Source organism: Oncorhynchus keta, chromosome 21 (assembly GCF_023373465.1).
Source record: "Oncorhynchus keta strain PuntledgeMale-10-30-2019 chromosome 21, Oket_V2, whole genome shotgun sequence".
NCBI classification, from domain to species: domain Eukaryota; kingdom Metazoa; phylum Chordata; class Actinopteri; order Salmoniformes; family Salmonidae; genus Oncorhynchus; species Oncorhynchus keta.
This window is the reverse complement of record NC_068441.1, coordinates 30,026,410-30,047,508: the sequence shown is the minus strand read 5'-3', so window position 1 is coordinate 30,047,508 and position 21,099 is coordinate 30,026,410. Positions and strand designations below refer to the sequence as shown.

General features: G+C 41.4%; 1 pseudogene; it reads right to left on the bottom strand.

Moving 5' to 3' along the window:
* Positions 1 to 13,226: 13,226 nt before the first annotated feature.
* On the bottom strand, positions 13,227 to 13,626 carry LOC118399891 (ubiquitin-60S ribosomal protein L40-like; annotated as a pseudogene).
* Between the last annotated feature and the right edge of the window lie 7,473 nt (positions 13,627 to 21,099).

The following is a 21,099-nucleotide window of genomic DNA, read 5'->3' as shown; positions in this document are numbered from 1 at the left end:
TGACTCATTAGGGTTAGGCAGGCAAGGAAATACAAGCAGACTGTATTTGATGAGCTGATTTTGGTGTCAGAAGGGATTCAGGAAACCAAAATAAGGAAGTTGTATCTGCGTGCGTCAGTAAACGATGGCCTCCAATCTCAAAGGTTAAATATGACTTATCAAAACTTATTTCCCAGAACCCCTTGCTTCCATGGAAAGTCTGGCATGGCTAAATGATCATTGGAGTTTGTGTCATCATCCATGTGCCTCGGCAAACAGTGGAGGGCGGTCTGAGTCACAGAGCTTGTTAACCCTCCACAGATAAATAGTTCTCCCCTGAGAGCTCTTCCTTTGCCCAAGCTAGCTAACACGTCCCAGATGTCCTCACGCCAGACATTCATGCATATACATGTGATGTGCGTGACACAGAACAGTACATAACTGTCACCGCAGCCTATATATGTCCCACAACTGAATGGTTAATTAGCTCCTTTTGTGTGCGGTCACACAAACAATGAAAAAAGCCCTGTGGCAGCTTACTATTGAGGTTACCCAATAACCCGGCTGTCCTCAGCACTCCTCATAACAGTTAGCGTTGTGGGGAGGGGTGGAGCAGCATTTGTACGCTGTTCAATAAAGAGTCATACAATGATGTACAAACAAAACAAAATAATAAAAATGTGTGTGTCTGTGTGCTCCCGCCGTTCCATGAGATGTTATTCAATCTTTTTTTGGAAAGGTCATTTTGCTGTTTGGTTGAGTAATTGGTTCCAGTCAAGTCAATACTGATCTATAGATTTTGTGTTTGACCTGTCAGCCATATTTTTTTTATTCAACTACACAAGTCAGTTAAGAACAAATTCTTATTTTCAATGATGGCCTAGTGGCTTTTTTATGCTCATGAATATACAGGGAGCTGAATTAGAATACTCCAACAACCCACATTTCCAAAGAACCCACATTTTAAAATGTTGTTCTGTAGGACAAAAGTATCATCCCAATTACACAGCCATACTGTAGTGTCTTCCAATGCACTCTAGATATGGATTCCTCATATTAAATACAATGAGTCACACACACAGCATTCATAAAGTAATGACAAACATGTTTAATGTATCCACTATGGTAGATTCGCCTTCAAGGGTACCTACAATTAATATGTTGGATTTACAGTCGTATTTATAGTGCGACTCCGTCATTGGCCATAACGTAGGAGATGGAGAACACAGCCTTATTTTTGTTGCCCTTGCCTGATGGTTTTGGCGAGCCTTAATAGCTGTTAGCAGTCAATAACAAACAGTTTACAGCTGTGGCACTGCAGTCAGGCTGCCCCCTGACCCAGACAACATGCACATTTATAGCTATCAATTATTGACTTTTTTCACCTCATCTGATAATGATTGTAAAAGCATCTGCGGTCAGTCATTGTTTTCTTTTTTCCTGCCGCAAGGTTAAGTTAGAGTGCAGTGCAGATAGAGAGGGTTGTTGTTGTGGTGGGGGTGAGCTATCAGCTCCTTTCACTTCAAGCGTGGAGTGAGTGGATTGCCCTCAAGTACACATACAATTGTGAGTAGGCCTACACTTGAGTTAACCCAGAGAAATATACTAGTACTCTTTGTCCTCTTCTAGCATCTCAGGAACCTTAAGAAAATAAGACAACCTCACCACCTCATCTCTTCACCTCTTCACCGCCTCACCGCTTTGCCACTTCACCTCTTCACCACTTCACCTCTTCACCACCTCACCATATGAATTATCCTCTGCACCTTATATACCTCAATTTGATGGTCATTTTCCCAGACAAAACGCAAATGCTGTTAAAGAAAAAAAATTCACAGCAACTTTTAAACAATCGGCCAATATCATGTCTGGCTGTGGATGTACGCCGCTGATTAAGTGTTTCAGCAGACGTAAACTGTATTCCAGACATTCCCAACAGGGGTTACAGTGTATTATTCTAGCCTGGATGAGATGGGGAAATGGTGAGAAAGAGGAGAGTAATTACTACACTGTATGTTAAAACTGTTTGTAGTGTAGCACTCTGTATTGCTGTCCTATATACAGCCTTCATGGGCTGTATATAGGCTGTGTCCTAAATAACACCCTATTCCCTACATAGAGCACTACTTTTGATCAGACCCTAGGGAATAGGGTGCCATTTGGGACAAATACTTAGTATATTATACAGTAGATCCAGGGAAGGAAGAAAGCATTGAGCTGGATCATTGCAGCCGATAGTTTTTCTCCCTCTCGCTGTGAGGCACTGATGCACCGCCATGTCAATTATTTACCTATGTGTACACACGCACGCACGCACGCACGCACGCACGCACACACGCACACACGCAAACACACACACACACACACACACACACACACACACACACACACACACACACACACACACACACACACACACACACACACACACACACACACACACACACACACACACGCTACAGTACACTGAAACACATAGACATCGACCAACACAACCCCCTCTTATCCCTTCCTACACACATCCCCCCACCAGCGATGTCTCGTCCTCAAGGGAGTTTCAAGGGAGGTTACAGGGGGAGTCAGTCTTATTTTCAGCCTCATTAACTCTGGAGGCAGGCCTCCACTGTGGCTAATCCACCTTCCCAACCTGCCAGGGCACACTACGAAAATCTATTCTATTAATGCTAACAAAATATTCATACATCGAACAGGGAAAGAGAGACAGAGCTGCTACTAGGTAGACCGTTAAGGCTGTAGCCTGTTAACCTGATCTCTGACACAGCTCCCGATAGAAAGGCTACAGTAAGCCCATAGACTTTCATTCTGTGGTTTGCCACTGATTGTGTCAGTGTCTCAATGAATGTTTTAACAAGATGGCTGCCACACCAAGATGCATCCTAAATGGAACCCTATTACCTATATAGTGCACTACTTTTGATCAGAACTCTATGGGCACTGGACTGGTCAAAAGTAGTGCACTATGTAGGTAATAAGGTGCAATTTGGGACAAAGCCCATATGACCTGATCAATGGTAAATTATGTACCAGTGGATGGATGGAGTTGTGCCACCCTAACAGGTGTGAAACGCTATTTGGGGACTCTATTAGATTTATTTTATTCAATTCAGTCTGGTATGAGAACGTTAGCCCCTATCTAAAAAAGCATGGTGTCTGTGGAAAGTGGAGTATCTTGGATATTGATGGGTGCCTTCAAATCTATGATATGACTTACTACCATATGTATGCAAAATCACTCCTAACTGCAGGCCGAGCCAATGACCTCATTTCAAGATGGCTGCTACCTACGTTCTGTTTAGTGTTGTGAAGCATAAACAAAATAAACACGGAATATGTTGATACACACCAAAAGCCGGGACTCTGCAGATAATGAGGATATCTTATTTGTCTGCCTGTGACCTACCGTTATAGATCACCATCATCTTACAAGGTAAGCTTGAATTCATATTTAATGTAATTTATTGACTCTATTTCTTGAACTGCATTGTTGGTTAAGGGCTTATAAGTAATTACATATGAATAGCAGTTACTTTTGGGTATGTCTATTTAGGCGGAAATCTAAATTTTTCCATTACATTTAAGAGATTAATTAAGAAGAAATCTTCAGCCCTGTTACGGTCAATCAATCAATCAATCAAATGTATTTATAAAGCCCTTTTTACATCTGCCGATGTCACAAAGTGCTGTACCCGAACCCTGTTACGATCAACCCTGTTACTTTATTTGGCACATAATAGGCACTTAACATAGTCCTTTTTTTATTTAACCCCTTGAGATGGAAAAAAAATGTTTTTATGAAGTTGAACATGTGCTCTTTATGACAGAATTATGACATTTTGTGAAATGTAAAGTTTCTTTTGACCAAGTTACACTTCTCAAAAGGCACCGAATTGGTGGAACGACCCAAATGCAATCAGTCAAAGCTAAAGGCTGTAAAGCCAAAGTTAATGTAACATTTGTGCCAGACAGTTAAAGAACACCTTTATTGTACTGACCCAATCGAATGTCAATTCACATTACATTGCACATGCAGAAGGTATTTACAGGTGGTACGTCATCTTTATGGCAGCAGGACTACACTAATTCATGGGTGTAAATTACAGTCCTCTCAGCGGACACTTCCAGTTCATTATTTAAAGGATAGACAGACATATTGTTCACTAAAGGACAATGCGTAAAATGCTATAGATGCAGTCACAATGCATGATAATACTTGTCAAAAACATGTATGACACCTTTGTAGAGTCTGTAGTAGTGTCTGTGATATATTCCTGGCGACAAATCCATTTGACCCTCTGGGGGTCAATAAAGTTTTATTAATTCAATTCATGACTCATCATTATTCTGAGAGTTTTCTCAGCCATTTTAAGTCTGTTGAAAAATGACCTGATGAAATGACCTAAAGTATAAAGATATGAAGAAACAGTATATATTCTTAGACCTTCTTAGACCTACAGTATGTTATAAGGTTAGAACCTGTGCCTCTACAAGTAATAATGCACGTTAAATGCATTTATTGAAGTGTGACCAAATGGAATAGGGTGCCATTTGGGACACATACACTGTACCACGGCCACAGGGCATTGGGAGGGCTAAAGACCAAGCTGGTCGACACTCCGATCGGGCCTGAACTTCACATCAGAGTGGCTTTCGCAGCATGGGGTTCCGATCAGTACTTTATCAGGGCTATCTGTGGTGGCCTGGCCTATCGTTGGCATTTCACATGTGGCTACGTGCACAGCAGGTTGTCTCTGCCTTTAGAGAGCCTCTGACGCAGCAGCCAGCCTAGAGCCCAGTGACATCAACAGCCCTTCCAGAGGTACAGCACTGACAGCTCTGACTCCAGTTAGGACACAAGTGACTAGTCTTGCGTTGCCATACCTCCAAGACATGACCAAAAAAACAGCAATCACCATAACCACCAGTCATGGTGATGAGTATAGAATCAGTATGATAGAGGTAGACCAGTCATGGTAATGAGTATAGAATCAGTATGATAGAGGTATACTAGTCATGGTAATGAGTATAGGATCAGCATGATAGAGGTATACTAGTCATGGTAATGAGTATAGAATCAGCATGATAGAGGTATACTAGTCATGGTAATGAGTATAGGATCAGCATGATAGAGGTATACTAGTCATGGTAATGAGTATAGGATCTGCATTATAGAGGTAGGCCAGTCATGGTAATGAATACACTGATAGGGTTCTACCAAGAACCGATTTGATATGAATAACCCTTTTTGGAAGACAAGGGTTTTTTGTAAGGCGAAGGGTTCTACCTAGAACCTTTAACATCCTAAGAACCATTTTTGGAAGAACCATTTTTTATTCAAGGCAAGAAAAGTTCTTTGTAAGGCAAGAATGGTTCTACATACAGCCATATATCATAATTCCCAGCATGCTCTATTGCAGGGTGATTTTCAGAATTGTTTCAATATCTGTGTTTTTGCTTATACTTTGTATTCGGAAAGTACTCAGACCCCTTTATTTGTTCCACATTTTGTTGTGTTGCAGCCTGGTTTTAAACTGATTTAATTGAGATGTTTTGTCACTGGCCTAGACGCAATACTCCATAATGTAAAAACGGATTTTTTTTTTTTAAATGTATACAAATGAATTAAATGAAAAGCTGAAATGTTTTGAGTCAGTAAATATTCAACCCCTTCTTTATGGCAAGCCTAAATAACCAGTTAAATTGTATCTAAATGTAATCCAGTGGAGGCTCCTCAGAGGAGGAAGGGGAGAACCATCCTCCTCAGGGAATTTCATAAAAATAAAATGGTAAAACATGAAAAAGTTATCCTTTTTAGATAAAACTATTCAAAATATTTTCACGTTTTCAAATAATTTATTAAAACACTGTTTTGCAATGAAGGTCTACAGTAGCCTCAACAGCACTAGTTTCCATCCTCGTCTTGGTACATTGACTTCAAGACTAAACATAGGAGGCTCTTGGTTCTCACCCCCTTCCATAGACTTACACAGCAATTATGACATCCTCCAGAAGTAGTCCTCCAACCTATCAGAACTCTTGCAGCATTAACTGACATGTTGTCCACCCAATCAAAGGATCAGAGAATGAATATAGTACTGAAAGCATAAGCTACAGCTAGTTAGCACTGCAGTGCATGAAATGAGGTGAGTAGTTGACTCAAAGAGAGAGAAAGACAATAGTTTTCAACAAATTAATTTCTTCAAAAATGAAAGAGAAGCAAGAGAGAGAGAGAGATTTCGTCATAAAAATGTCACTATGACTATCCAACACAACACTTCCAAGTCAATGTAAGCTTTTGGTTGTATTCATTTATTGCCACCTGGGCGCGCCAGTGTAATAGGCAAGGGTGTTGCACACTGTAACTTTACTGCATGAATGTAGCGGGTTTACTTAAGCATCAGTTCTATTAGCTATGCTATTTTAGCTAATATGGGGACAACGATGTAGGCTGTGTGTAGCGGTTATGAAATGGTTTGGCTTGGAAAGTTTTCTTTTCGCCTGGTCACATACAGCTGATGTGGTGTTCATTGAAGTCCACAAACGAAGAGAAAACATGAGAGGAGGAGAGTGCATAGAGAGTAGAATGAATACAACGTGGCTGCTATGATCAAGGGTGTAGTCTTTCCTCCGATTCGGTTGAAAAACGTTTCTTAAATGGAAGCAAACAGAACAGGGATAAAAAAATACCTGAATTTGTCCAATAGAAATTCTTGTTTGCAACTGTTGGACTAATGATTACACCCTAGATAAGCTAGATGCAGGCAAGTGTGTGAAAGGCGGTATTGAATGTGTCACTGTCTGTCCATGTGTCACTGTCTGTCATCTCAAATTTTTCTCTCGACCTGTGTGCACCTACATTGTAAAATGTCATTAATAGGCAAGGGTGTTGCAACCTCATGATGGGCATAGTGAAAATTTGAGTATCATGTAGTAGCCTAAACTTATCAATGTTACATTTAACTGGGTGAAAGGAATATGAATGACAGTCATCCAACATGCTGTAAAAGAAATAAGGCCATGCAAATTTAAAAAAGAATCATCCTCCCTAATCATAAACAGCACTGACCGCCACTGATGTAATCACAAAAGTAATTATTTATTATGAGAGGGCCATAAACAATAACTAATAATGCCGCATACTCCAAGAAAGGTTCAACTCCACAATACTAACCTAATTGACAGAGGGAAAAGAAGGAAGCCTATTCATAACACAAATATTCCAAAACATGTATCCTGTTTGCAACAAGGCACTAAAGTAATACTGCAAAAAATGTGGCAGAGCAATTCACTTTTTGTCCTGAATATAAAGCGTTATGTTTGGGCAAATCCAATACAACACATTACTCAGTACCATTCTCCATATTTTCAAGCATGGTGGTGGCTGCATCATGTTATGGGTATGCTAGTAATCGTTAAGGACTGGGGAGTTTTTCAGGATAAAAAATAAATGGAATGGAGCTAAGCACAGACAAAATTCGAGAGGAAAACCTGTTTCAGTCTACTTTCCACCAGACACTTCAATACAAGGCCAAATCTACATTGAAGCTGCTTACCAAGAAGACAGTGAATGTTCATGAGTGGCCTAGTTACAGTTTTTACTTAAATCTACTTGAAAATCTATGGCAAGACCTGGAAATGGTTGTCTAGCAATGATAAACAACCTGAAAATGGGTGTCTAGCAATGATCAACAAGGAATTTGACAGAGCTTGAAGAATATTGGGCAAATTTTGCACAATTTTTTTATTTAACAAGTCAAGTCAGTTAAGAACAAATTCTTGTTTTCAATGACAGCCTAAGAACAACAGGTTAACTGTTCAGGGGCAGAATGACAGATTTGTACCTTGTCAGCTCAGGGATTTGAACTTGTAACCTTCCAGTTACTAGTCCAACACTCTAACCACTAGGCTACCCTGCCGCCACACACATCACTTTTTCATTATGGGGTATTGTGTGTAGATTGGTGAGAACAAAAATCTATTGAATCAATTTTGATTTCAGGCTGTAACACCACAAAATGTGGACAAAGTCAAGGGGTATGAATACATTGTGAAGGCATTGATTATTTGATTAAATAAATAACAACATACATTGTTCTAATGTGGCCTATAAACTTTTAACTAGGCTCTCAAAGAAAGGCCTTAAATTATTTTTGAAATTATTGTCATAAATCATTACATTTTAAAGGTTAATAAGGCTCGTAGAACCGTTCATAGACGATTCTAGGAAGAACCCTCCAAAGATAAAATGGTTCTCGGTAGATCCCTTCATAGAGGGTTCTATGAAGAACCTTTAGATTATAAAATTATTCTTGGTAGAAGGTTCTAGGGAGAACAATATACAGGGGTTCTATGAAGAACCCTACATAGACAGTTCTAGGTAGAACCCTACATAGACGGTTCTAGGTAGAACCCTTTACAAAAAGGGTTCCCCTATGACACTCAAACTCAACTATGGACCTCGAAGCCAGTTCCACTGCATTTTTTCATTGTTCCCCCTCTAACAAGGGACTAATTTAGACCTGAGACACCAGGTGGGTGCAATTACTTATCAGGTAGAACAGAAAACCAGCAGGCTCCGGACCTCATAGGATACGAGTTGAAAACTCCTGCCCTATGGGGACAAATCGAAGAACCCTATACGGTTCTATCTATGTACAGGCCAGTCTTTTTAACTAGGCAAGTTAGTTAAGAACAAATTCTTATTTTCAATGACGGCCTAGGAACAGTGGGTTAACTGCCTTGTTCAGCTCAGGGATTCAATCTTGCAACCTTCCGGTATAGGATCAGCATGATAGATATATATATATATGTATGTGTGTGTGTGTGTATGTATATATATGCCATTTAGCAGACGCTTTTATCCAAAGCGACTTACAGTCATGTGTGCATACATTCTACGTATGGGTGGTCCTGGGAATCGAACCCACTACCCTGGCGTTACAAGCGCCATGCTCTACCAACTGAGCTACAGAAGGACCACCTAGATGCAGGCCAGTCATGGTAATGAGTTTAGGATCAGCATCATAGGTGTAGATGGTAAGATTTTCTCGAACGCAGTGGTCAACCTGTCTATTGACGTTAGAAAAGTAGGGTTGTTTGTGTGTTGTGTGTGTGCATGCGTGCCTGCAAGAGAAAGAAAGAAAGAAAAGAAAAGAAGAGGCACTGTAGAGAGGGAGCGAGAGAGCTTTGGCAATATGTTTCAATACGTTTTGGCAATATGTACGTTGTTATGTCATGCCAATGAAACAGAGAGACAGAGATGGTTGGAGTCCTGCTCTGCTCAGTGAGGCTGCAGGGGGAGGGGGGGGGGGTACAGGGATGAACCAGGGAATGTTTGGCAGATTTTCAAATAGGGTAAGAAATAAGCCTTTAACTCATTCTGATGACTGAAGGCAGGCAGAGACACATCTTGGATTCAGTCTCTCCTGAGTCTTTGTATTAAAGGGAGGGTGTCCTCCTCTCACTCCTATCACCTCAGGTCTACTTGTATCTTTAGTTACTTTTGAACTTCGGTAACAAAATGGAAACTTTGAGCAAGTGAAACGTCTTCTTTCGAGACATGCCTCTAATATAATTTATTGTCTGAATGCATGCTTTTTGTCATTGAGTAAAGCGTAGCATCTTTGGATTGCATTAGGGTTTATGAAGTAGAGGTTATTGTAGTAAACGTTAGACTTATTTGAAATGTGAGTATCCCTTCAAGACAGACTTATTTTATTCTTATACCACTTGATATAGTACTGTATGCCGTTCATACGTATGTTATCTCAGACAGCACTGGCCTGATTTTGACCTAACTTGGGTAAATGATGCATCTCGCCAAAATTACACTGATTGGCCCAAGGCGGGAGCTATGGTAATTAACTGAACTTTGCGAATCACACCAGAGAGTAAGAGGTGAAGCGAGGGGGATATCTGGGCCCAAAATCTGTCTTCTCCAGCAGGTGGCGTTTTTTCTTTGGCACATGACATAGAGTACAGGGAGTGGATTAGCTAAAGAGACTGCAGGGCTCAACATTCAGGGGTGCCCACAGGCCTTGGCAACATCTGCCAAGCTCACCAGGCCAGTTAATCAAGCTTTCATATGGCCCGCTTGTGCCAGTACATTTTCAAACTCCAAAACAGAAGATATTTGTATTTAATCCTTCAAAATCTTTCTGCCATCTGACGCTTCACACTTGTTATTAACTAGCATTCGGTTTCCAAGCAGAGGCAATAATGTCAAAGCCATGCCTGGAGTGAGCCCTGCCTAATTAGACTAGGCTACATCCTGGATACTCGCACCAGACCGTTCTCAGTGAAGGCGGGAACCCATCAATTGAACATCAGCATGCACATTCAGTGTCCTCCACCTGCTTTCAGTCTTTTTCCATCAGAGACAGCTACGTCATTATTAGCAACAAAAGGTTTACTTAGACCTACACTATGGAGCTGCTTGCTTGTCAAGACATGAACATTATTTGCACAAATCACTTGTTGGTTAAATACAAAATAAATATTGTAATAATGCTATATAATGCTTTTCAGTGTTGTATGGTTTATTTCTCAACTCCAATTCTTGCGCAATAGCGGAGGTGAATAAAGATAGCGGCCCCCATGTACATAACATAAATTACTCGTTTGTTAAGTACGCTGTATTGTACATTGCTCTCCTTCCCTCTTTTTTGTGTCGTAATTAGCACAGTATGCATGATCTCAATTCTCCAACACCCAGGCAATTAGAAAAAACAAAAAAGTATATTGTGCTGATTTATTAGCACTTTGAACCATGTCGGGTGCCGTAGTTTTAAAAACTCAGTGGACAGTGGTGAAAATGACATGATATCTGAATTTGACTTCTTTATGCTCTATATTCACACAGTTAGGCCTAAACTGTATTTCTAAACACTATATTTATTTTTTACCTTACTTTAACTAGGCAAGTCAGTTAAAAAAAATTCTTATTTACAATGACGGCCTATCCCAACTAGGACAACGCTACGCTATCGGACACCCAATCACAGCTGGTTGTGATACAGCCTGGAATCGAACCAGGGTCTGTAGTGACACCTCTAGCACTGAGATGCAGTGCCTTAGACCACTGTGCCACTCGGGAGCCATGTAAAGAATACATGATTTCATTAGTGGAATGTTTTTTAGGACATTAAACAAGCAACAACATATTTAGAGTATGTGATCTTGCTAATGATTACCCTATTGTGGTAAACAATGCAGAGGAGCAACCTCATGCTTCAGCCATGTAGCCACCAGGCTGCATTAGATAGGTGATCGTTCTTCAGCCATGTAGCCACAAGGCTGCATTAGATAGGTGATCATTCTTCAGCCATGTAGCCACAAGGCTGCATTAGATAGGTGATCATTCTTCAGCCATGTAGCCACAAGGCTGCATTAGATAGGTGATCATTCTTCAGCCATGTAGCCACAAGGCTGCATTAGATAGGTGATCGTTCTTCAGCCATGTAGCCACCAGGCTGCATTAGATAGGTGATCATTCTTCAGCCATGTAGCCACAAGGCTGCATTAGATAGGTGATCATTCTTCAGCCATGTAGCCACAAGGCTGCATTAGATAGGTGATCGTTCTTCAGCCATGTAGCCACAAGGCTGCATTAGATAGGTGATCGTTCTTCAGCCATGTAGCCACCAGGCTGCATTAGATAGGTGATCGTTCTTCAGCCATGTAGCCACCAGGCTTGCATTAGATAGGTGATCGTTCTTCAGCCATGTAGCCACCAGGCTGCATTAGATAGGTGATCGTTCTTCAGCCATGTAGCCACCAGGCTACATTAGATAGGTGATCGTTCTTCAGCCATGTAGCCACTATGTGTCACGTTCTGACCTTTATTTCCTTTGTTTTGTCATTATTTAGTATGGTCAGGGCGTGAGTTGGGGCGGGCAGTGAATGTTTGTTTTTCTATGATATTGGGATTTCTATGTTTCGGCCTAGTATGGTTCTCAATCAGAGGCAGGTGTCATTAGTTGTCTCTGATTGAGAATCATACTTAGGTAGCCTGGGTTGCACTGTTTGTTTGTGGGTGATTGTCTATGTTAGCTGCTTGTGTCAGCACAGTTCTTATGACAGCTTCACGGTCGTTATTTGTTTATTGTTTTTGTACAGTTTACTTTGTGTTTTTTGTCATCTATTAAATGATGCATTCACACCACGCTGCGCTTTGGTCTGCTTCTTACGATGATTGTGACACCATGCTGCCTCATACAGGTGACCATGCTTCAGCCATGTAGCCGCCATGCTGCATCATACAGGTGACCATGCTTCAGTCATGTAGCCGCCATGCTGCATCATACAGGTGACCATGCTTCAGTCATGTAGCCGCCATGTTGCATCATACAGGTGACCATGCTTCAGCCATGTAGCCGCCATGCTGCATCATACAGGTGACCATGCTTCAGCCATGTAGCCGCCATGTTGCATCATACAGGTGACCATGCTTCAGCCATGTAGCCGCCATGCTGCATCATACAGGTGACCATGCTTCAGCCATGTAGCCGCCATGTTGCATCATACAGGGGACCATGCTTCAGCCATGTAGCCGCCATGTTGCATCATACAGGTGACCATGCTTCAGCCATGTAGCCGCCATGTTGCATCATACAGGTGACCATGCTTCAGCCATGTAGCCGCCATGCTGCATCATACAGGTGACCATGCTTCAGCCATGTAGACGCCATGCTGCATCATACCGGTGACCATGCTTCAGCCATGTAGACACCATGCTGCATCAGACAGGTGATCATTCTTATAGCTAAAATAGCATCAATATGTTATTGGGCTCATTTCTGGGGGAGAATATTACATTTTAAATGGTTTAATAAAAGCTATCTGTCATCATTGAGAGATGTTTTTATTTGTGTTTTCCAAACAATCAGTGTAAATATCAGATCTTATGATTGGTTATAATATAAGGTATTTGCCCAGACTGTAAATGACGCGCTGCATCATTCATGGGGGGCGACATATTTACTGTTGTATTGTTGAGCTTTGGTGTTTCTTCATTTCTGCCATATTGCCTTCAAATATTTGGCACAATGAGTCCTATACATTCTAGCCAACACACTGCATTGACAGTTTCATGACCACTAACTTTTATATCCTCACCCATATGCCTATCTTCCTGTTGTATCTCATTCCATTCCAAATTAAGTTATATTTTGTACTTCACATTTTTTGACAGTTCTGCATGTGTCCCACAGAAGCATCAAGCGAACTGTTTAATTCAGCTTCTTCTTGGGGCCCAGGTTGATGGCATGTCCTCACATCTTCTTGCAGCAGTTGACAGCATGAGAATGGAGGTGAGCGTAGAACTTGCGGCAGATCGTTTTGTCGCAGTTGTCCTTCTGGTCTAGCTGATGGCTCGATGATGCCTCCACGCAGACACAGCACAAAATGCAAGGTGGACTCTTTCTGGATGTTGTAGTGTGACAAGGTGCGACCATCTTCAAGCTATTTGCCAGTGAAGTTCAGACCCTGCTGATTAGGATGAATACCTTCCTTATCCTGGATCTTGGCCTTGACATTTTCAATAGCATCGCTGGGCTCAACCTCAAGGGTGATGTTTTTTTCTGTCAACGTCTTCACAAAGATCTGCATCTTGGCAGGCCAGCCGCTAGCTGAGCCTCAACATATGTTTTGAACTCAAATTCCAGTAGCGCATTCAATAATTTTCCTAAGAAATTCTTCTGAATAATACATGTCCTTTTAAACAGAAAAACACAAAAGGAGACTGAGTAAGCGGAGGATGATAATTCCTGGGGAAGTTAGACCAGCACACCAGGCTCCCTGGAGACCAAACTGATGTTTACATTTGAGCTGCATCAAAGACACATCACAGCACATGCCAGTGATGCCACTGAGCCCCAGGAAGGAAAGCCTGCCTAGCTTGTCACAGAAACGTCTTCTCAGGTTTTCTGCTTGATGGTGCTAAATTCATTAATGAGAAAGAACGAGCTGATTTGAGAGAAGACAACGACTTCCTTGTTAGAAATCGTATGACTTTTTAAACAAGGTTTCGTGATCGACACTCCGCTCTATGTGAGCTTTTGAGATTTTTCTAAATGAACCTGTGCATAAATGAGACGCTCTGGAAACGTGGAATATTGGTGAAATTAATATGAAAGAGAGAACATTTGCTATATAAGTACAATATACAGTATATTAGGGGTCCCCAATAAGTGGCCTGGGGCTGAACAGGATTTTATTTGGCCGCAATGTTTTCTGAGCAAAACATTTTGTATACCAGTTAAAACTTTGGATAATAGTCCAAATAAATAAAAACCCTTCAATGAGTAGGTGTGTCCAAACTTTTGACTGGTACTGTATGTATAGATACAGTGACTTCAGAAAGTATTCACAGGCCTACACATTTTACAATACCCCATAATGTCAAAGGGGAATTGTGCTTTTCTAAATGTTCTAAATTATTTAAAAATGAAAAGCTGAAATGTCTTGAAAAATGTGCTTACCAAGTCAAATAATAAGGTGCAGAATAGTGTTTAACATGATTTTTGAATGACTATCTCATCTCTGTACATCACACATACGATTGATTATCTGTAAGGTCCCTCAGTCGAGCAGTGAATTTGAAACACAGATTCAACCACAAATACCAGGGTGTTTTCCAATGCCTCGCATAGAAGATGGGTAAATTGAATATTTCCCTTTGAGCATGGTGAAGTTATTAATTGCACTTTGGATGGTGTTTTAATAACCCAGTAACTACAAAGATACAGGTGTCCTTCCTAACTCAGTTGCCGGAGAGGACGAGGTCAATGTCACACCCTGACCATAGTTTGCTTTGTATGTTTATATGTTTTGTTTGGTCAGGGTGTGATCTGAGTGGGCATTCTATGTTGTATGTCTAGTTTGTCTGTTTCTGTGTCTGGCCTGATATGGTTCTCAATCAGAGGCAGGTGTTAGTCATTGTCTCTGATTGGGAACCATATTTAGGTAGCCTGTTTTGTCATTGTTGGTTGTGGGTGATTGTCTATGTGTAGTGTTTGTGTCAGCATGATTGTGCATTAGTGTCACGGTTGTTGTTTTGTAGTGTTCAGTTTTCCCATTAAAATGACGAACACTTACCACGCCGCATCTTGGTCCTCCTCTCTATCTCCAGACGACAACCGTGACAGTCAATGGTGACTTTAAAACAGTTATGAGTTTAATGGTTGTGATAGGAGAAAACTGGATCAACAACATTGAAGTTACTCCACAATACTAACCTAAATGACAGAGTGAAAAGAAGGAAGCCTGTACATGCATCCTGTTTGCAACAATGGACTAAAGTAATACTGCAAAAAATTACTTTTTGTTCTGAATACAAAATGTTATGTTTGGAGCAAATTACTGAGTAAAACTCTCCATATTTTCAAGCATAGTGGTGGCTACATCATGTTATGGGTATGCTTGTAATCGTTAAGGACTGGGGAGTTTTTCAAGATAAAAAAATACATGGAATGGTGCTAAGCACAGGCAAAATCCTAGAAAACCTGACACTGGGATTAATTCACCTTTCAGCAGGATAATAACCTAAATAAAACGCAAGGCCAAATCTACACCGAAGCTGCTTACCAAGAAGACAGTGAATGTTCCTGAGTGGCCGAGTTACAGTTTTGACTTAAATCTGCTTGAAAATATATGGAAAGACTTAAATGATTGTCTAGCAATGATCAACAACAGAATTTTTTAAAAGAATAATGGACTTACCCAGAAAGATTCTGCTTTGCTGCCAAAGATGATTCTGACAAGTATTGACTCAGGGGTCTGAATATATTTCATTTTCAACAAACTTGCAAAAATGTGTGTAGATGGTGAGATTTTTTGTTGATTTAATCCATTATGAATTAAGGCTGTAACACAACAACATATGGAATAAGTCAAGGGGTATGAATACTTTCAGAATGCTCTGTATATTATTTTATTATAAGAAAATACATCATTGCTTATATCGGGCATGCTTTCAGGAGTTTAAACTCAGTTTAATGTGTCTCTTAACACAACACAAGAGACCATAGTGTCTTTACAGTACAGTGTTCCAGTATAATTGCATTGCCAGAGACAGATTCATCTACTGTATAAACTCTTGGCTCTGGGTGGCGATGATAACACACAAACATTTCTTCGCATTAGTGTTATAAAAATCTGCATATTGAGTATTGGTGTTTAAATAGCATCCCGTTAAAACAAGGAGCCCAGGATTAGACACGGGGCATTTTTCTTCATCTTCCTTTTCTTCTCACTTAGTCCCCCCCTCCACTCCACTCACTCACACACTCCCAAATGCAAATGAGCATGATACCCATGAAATTAAGATGCAGTTCCCCAGAGATAGCCACACAGATTATGGCATACTGCGGGAATTTGGAGATATATATGTCATAGTGAGTCAAATTAATTTCACGATAGACTGAGACTTGAAACTATGTCATACCTCCATGTCTGGCATGTACATTGTGTTTCCATTAATTAGGTTTGCTGTATCGGAGGGGTAATAAATCACAAGTCCAGTCAGTTCCTCTGGTAATGAAGTCCCAGCCGCACCGAATGCCGCATCAGCAAAGCACTATTAGCCGTCTCGCAACGTTACAGTTTAAATGTACAGTACTGGTTAGAACAAATATATGTACTGTATGTATAGGGCCAAAGATACCGCTTTGTGGACCACACAAGAACCTCCTTGATACTTCCCTATGTGCTTTAAAACTAGGGAACAGGTTATATGTTCTTCAGGTTCAGACCTGCTGCCCTGGCTGACTCCACACAGATTCAGATTGAGGTTTGCCCTCCCTCTCTCTTTCTCTATCCTTCTCTCTACACATACAGTGCATACGGAAAGTATTCATTTTTAAACATTTTGTTACGTTACAGCCTTGTTCTAAAATTGATTAAATTAAAACATTTATTCATTTATCTACACACAATACCGCATAATGACAAAGCAAAACATACATTTTATTCAGAGCCTTTGCTATGAGACTCGAAATGTAGCTCAGGTGCATTCTGTTTCCATTGATCATCCTTGCGATGTTTCTACAACTTGATTGGAGTCCACCTGTGGTAAATTTCATTGATCGGACATAATTTGGAAAGGCACACACCTGTCTATATAAGGTCAAACAGTTGACAGTGCATGTCAGAGCAAAAACCAAGCCATGAGGTCGAAGGAATTGTCCGTAGATCTCTGAGACAGGATTGTGTTGAGGCACAGATCTGGGCAAGGGTACCAAAAAAACTCTGCGAAGGCTTACCTACCAACAGGATAACAACCATAAGCACACAGCCAAGATAAGGCAGGAGGGGCTTCGCGACAAGTCTCTGAATGTCTTTGAGGGTCCCGGCCAAAGTCCGAACTTGAACCTGATCGAACATCTCTGGAGAGACATGAGAAAGTTGTGCAGCGACGCTCCCCATCCAACCTGACAGAGCTGGAGAGGATCTGCAGAGAAGAATGGGAGAAACTCCCCAAATACAGGTGTGCCAAGTTTGTAGCGTCATACCCAAGAAGACTCGAGGCTGTAATCGCTACCAAAGATGCTTCAAAAAAGTACTGAGTAAAGGGTCTGAATACTTATGTAAATGTGATATTTCAGTTTTTGTTCTTAGTCTTTTTGCAAAAAAAATCTAAACCTGTTTTTCCTTTGTCATTATGGGGTATTGTGTGTAGCTTGATGAGGGTGAAAAACAATTTAATCAATTTTAGAATAAGGCTGTAATGTAACAAAATGTGGAAAAAGTCAAGGGGTCACAATACTTTCTGAATGCAATGTACCTCTCCTCTCTCTCCCCCTCTGTCTCTTTCTGTCCGTCTCTCTCTCCTCATGTCCATCACTCTGTCAGAGGTAATAATTATCTGTCTCTCGTTGCAGAACTGCTGAGAGATATGCCTGCAGGGCCTGTCTGGCGGAAATGTATGGCCCCTCTGTGGAAAAGTCACTCAGAGACAGGCTTGCACCCGCCACCAAGCCTCCCAGACTCAGTCTTGCATTTAAATGGCAGTAAATCGGCACTAATTTTCCCAGTGTGTCATTTCCCCATGTAATGGTGTCTGATGGGAGCTGGTGTGATTTTACCGGCGGAGCTGTCAAGGCTGATTTACCCAACGCAGCACTGGAATACAGAGAGGAAGAGCTCTTCAAACAGCTGAGTGAAGGGTAGAAGACACACTCCTCGGTTTTACCTACAGGAATGATTAAGTGCTGGGGAGATGTAGGTGGGAGAGGTGTCCTAGAAAGACCCCAGTCATATCTGCCTCTGTGAGATCATGGTTTGGGACAGTAGCTTTTCCTGACCACGCAACCTTACAAGTAAAATCTCTGGTCCCTAGTTATGGCGAATGCTGCACAACGGGGGTATTCATAGCTTTAGTATCAGTTGCTAAATTGTCACCAAAGGGACATGTATATAGTAGTCATTCCTCCTGCCTAACATCAGTACGTTGGCAGGCTGTAGGTTTCATAGATGACAGCTATTAAAGCAGGTATAACTGGAGGCAGAACAGAAGGCTGGTTTTAAATGTCAATGGTAGAAATCATTGAAGTGAAGATAAAGGTTGGGCACAAATTAAATGAATGCACACTGCACTGTACAATGACATGCAATAAAAGGTATCCGGTCATTTCTTAACAGATACCTGCACTTAGTCTATGACAGTGGTAGTGACAAGTCATCACTAATCGGAAATTGTCTCACCTGGCCTTAGCAATTCACATTCACTCTGCATACCCCCCCCCCGCCCCCTTCCTTGCAGCGCTAATAACGCAGCCCCTCCTCTTACGGTATAACAAAGGTCCCAGGATACAACAGCCTGAGCTGGGCGTATTAGCATTCACTGTGCTAGAGGTTAGAGGGAGTCTCTCAACTCATTAGTGAAGGAGAGGCCCTTTAAACTGGCAGATGCTGCATACTGTATCAGCAGAAAGGGTAGAGCAGAGTCGAGTCGTTGAGTCGAGCAGAGCCGAGTATAGTAGAGCAACATCCATCCACAGGCCTCCCTGTTGACGTGCAGGGCACAGCTGGGGCTCAGCCCAGCCTTGGAGAGATCAAAACTGAGGGCGATACAGGGGAGGCAGGTCCCACTGGGCAAGAGGGGTTGGATTATGCTGGCATACCCCTACTGCCAAGATCAAAATGAAGTGGAAGGAATATTAAACCCTGGGCTGGGGGTGCCTGGCAGGCAGACAGTAATTGGTACAGGATTGTGTCCTCCGGCACTCGCAGCGTTCCTACTCCTCTGCTCCTCCTGCAGAACCTCCCACCACTGAGAAGGGGGGGATGGAGGGTATACACATACACACACAGACATGAGCACACACATTGTACAGTACACATACACACACACAGGCCATAAACACACTAGGCACCCTCAGTGGCAGAGAAAAGAAAACGTCACAACTTCCAACACCAATCGGCGTTACAGTGCATGCATTTCAGCAAGGGGGTTCAAATCAACTAAATCACATAATTCTCATTCTCCAACGGGTTATCACTCACACAAATCAATGCGAGTGGTCTTTTGAGAGGTGCTTTACACTTTTAAATATGTATTTTAAATGTAAGAAAGAAATAAACTAATCCTAATCTATCTACAGTGTGCCCTGTATAATGGGTCTTGCGTATTGTTTTTAATCATCTGCAAGACTACACAGACTACTCGGACTGGCCAGCCCCTGATGCTAGCAACTGTGAGTCATGCTAGATTAGAGGTAATTGGCTGCTTTGTTGTCCTTTACCTGGGTGGGCAGATTATAAAGACACGGCTGCGAAATAAAATGGCCTCATTTCCCCTAGAAGCTACCTTCCAAGGGAACCTGAACAGTGATAGTAATAATGATGAAGTAGCCTCTAAGGAGGTGAGAGAACATAAACATACGAGTGAGTAAGAGGCTATTTCCCAAATGGCACCCTATTGCTATGTAGTGCACTTCTTTTGACTGGGTGTTTTTGGGCCCATAGGGCTCTGGTCAAAAGTAGTGAACTACATAGGGAATAGGTTATCATTTGAGACACAGACAGAGAGGGCCACGGAAGGTTCTGGACCTTTTCTTCCCTCAACAAATATGTGAATTATTCTCTATGACAAAATGTCCAAGGTCAACAATTTGACTAAATGCTTTTATGAGTGTTACTTTGTATTTCTCTAGCTAGCAACACCTACAGAGTTCCATCCGGAAAAAACATACAGTGCAACATGTTTCTATAATGACAGAGAGCTGTTTATTACGCTTAAAGAGGATGATGACATGAGTGATATCTCCTGAGGGATATGTTTTGTTTTGATGTACTTCTATTGGCCGTCTGAGCCTCACCCAAACCATATGTTCATTGGTCATTGCATGCAAAACAAACCAAAAGTACTAGAGTGTGGAGTTTAGTGTAATAATGTGCCACAAATCCCTAGCTGTTGCTTAGATTAGAGTCCCTAAATGTTGACTATCCATTATTTCCTCCACAGCAAAAGGATCTACAACCCCAAAATCAACAGGCCTTTAATTCTTAAAGCATAATGCTGACATCTAATGTGTCTCTCTGAGGGGTTTGATATCCCCCCCCCCAAAAAACTCTATTGACTTTAATGATGAACAGATGCCTTAACATACATACTTAGACAGAGGGAGATAATATAATATACCTGTTTTAAATGTTATTAATGCTAATGCTGGCAGAGTTGTGAGCCTTCTAGAGTCCAAACGTGGAAGGCATAAGACACATTGAGAGCATACTGATACTCTTCACTCCAAATCCCATTTCAATACAATCTGCCCCCCAGTGACAATGTCAAAGCCAGGCCCTTGATTTGTTATAAAGGGATAGGTGTCTTAACCCTACATATTTATGTTGATGTCACCTCAGTGTCAAACCCCATTTCTTAGCTCATAATTTGAGCCAAATAACTGATCAAGGTGAATCACAAGTGTGTGTGTGCATGCGTGCGTGTGTATTTGTACGTGCGTATTTGTGCGTGTGTGTGCATGTACGTATTTGTGTGTGCACATGCCAAGGGCTGGAGGCTAGAGAGTTCAAAGGGATGATAACATTGAAACCATATGTTTTGTTAATAAGTCGATGAATATACAGTATTTCAGGAGATGG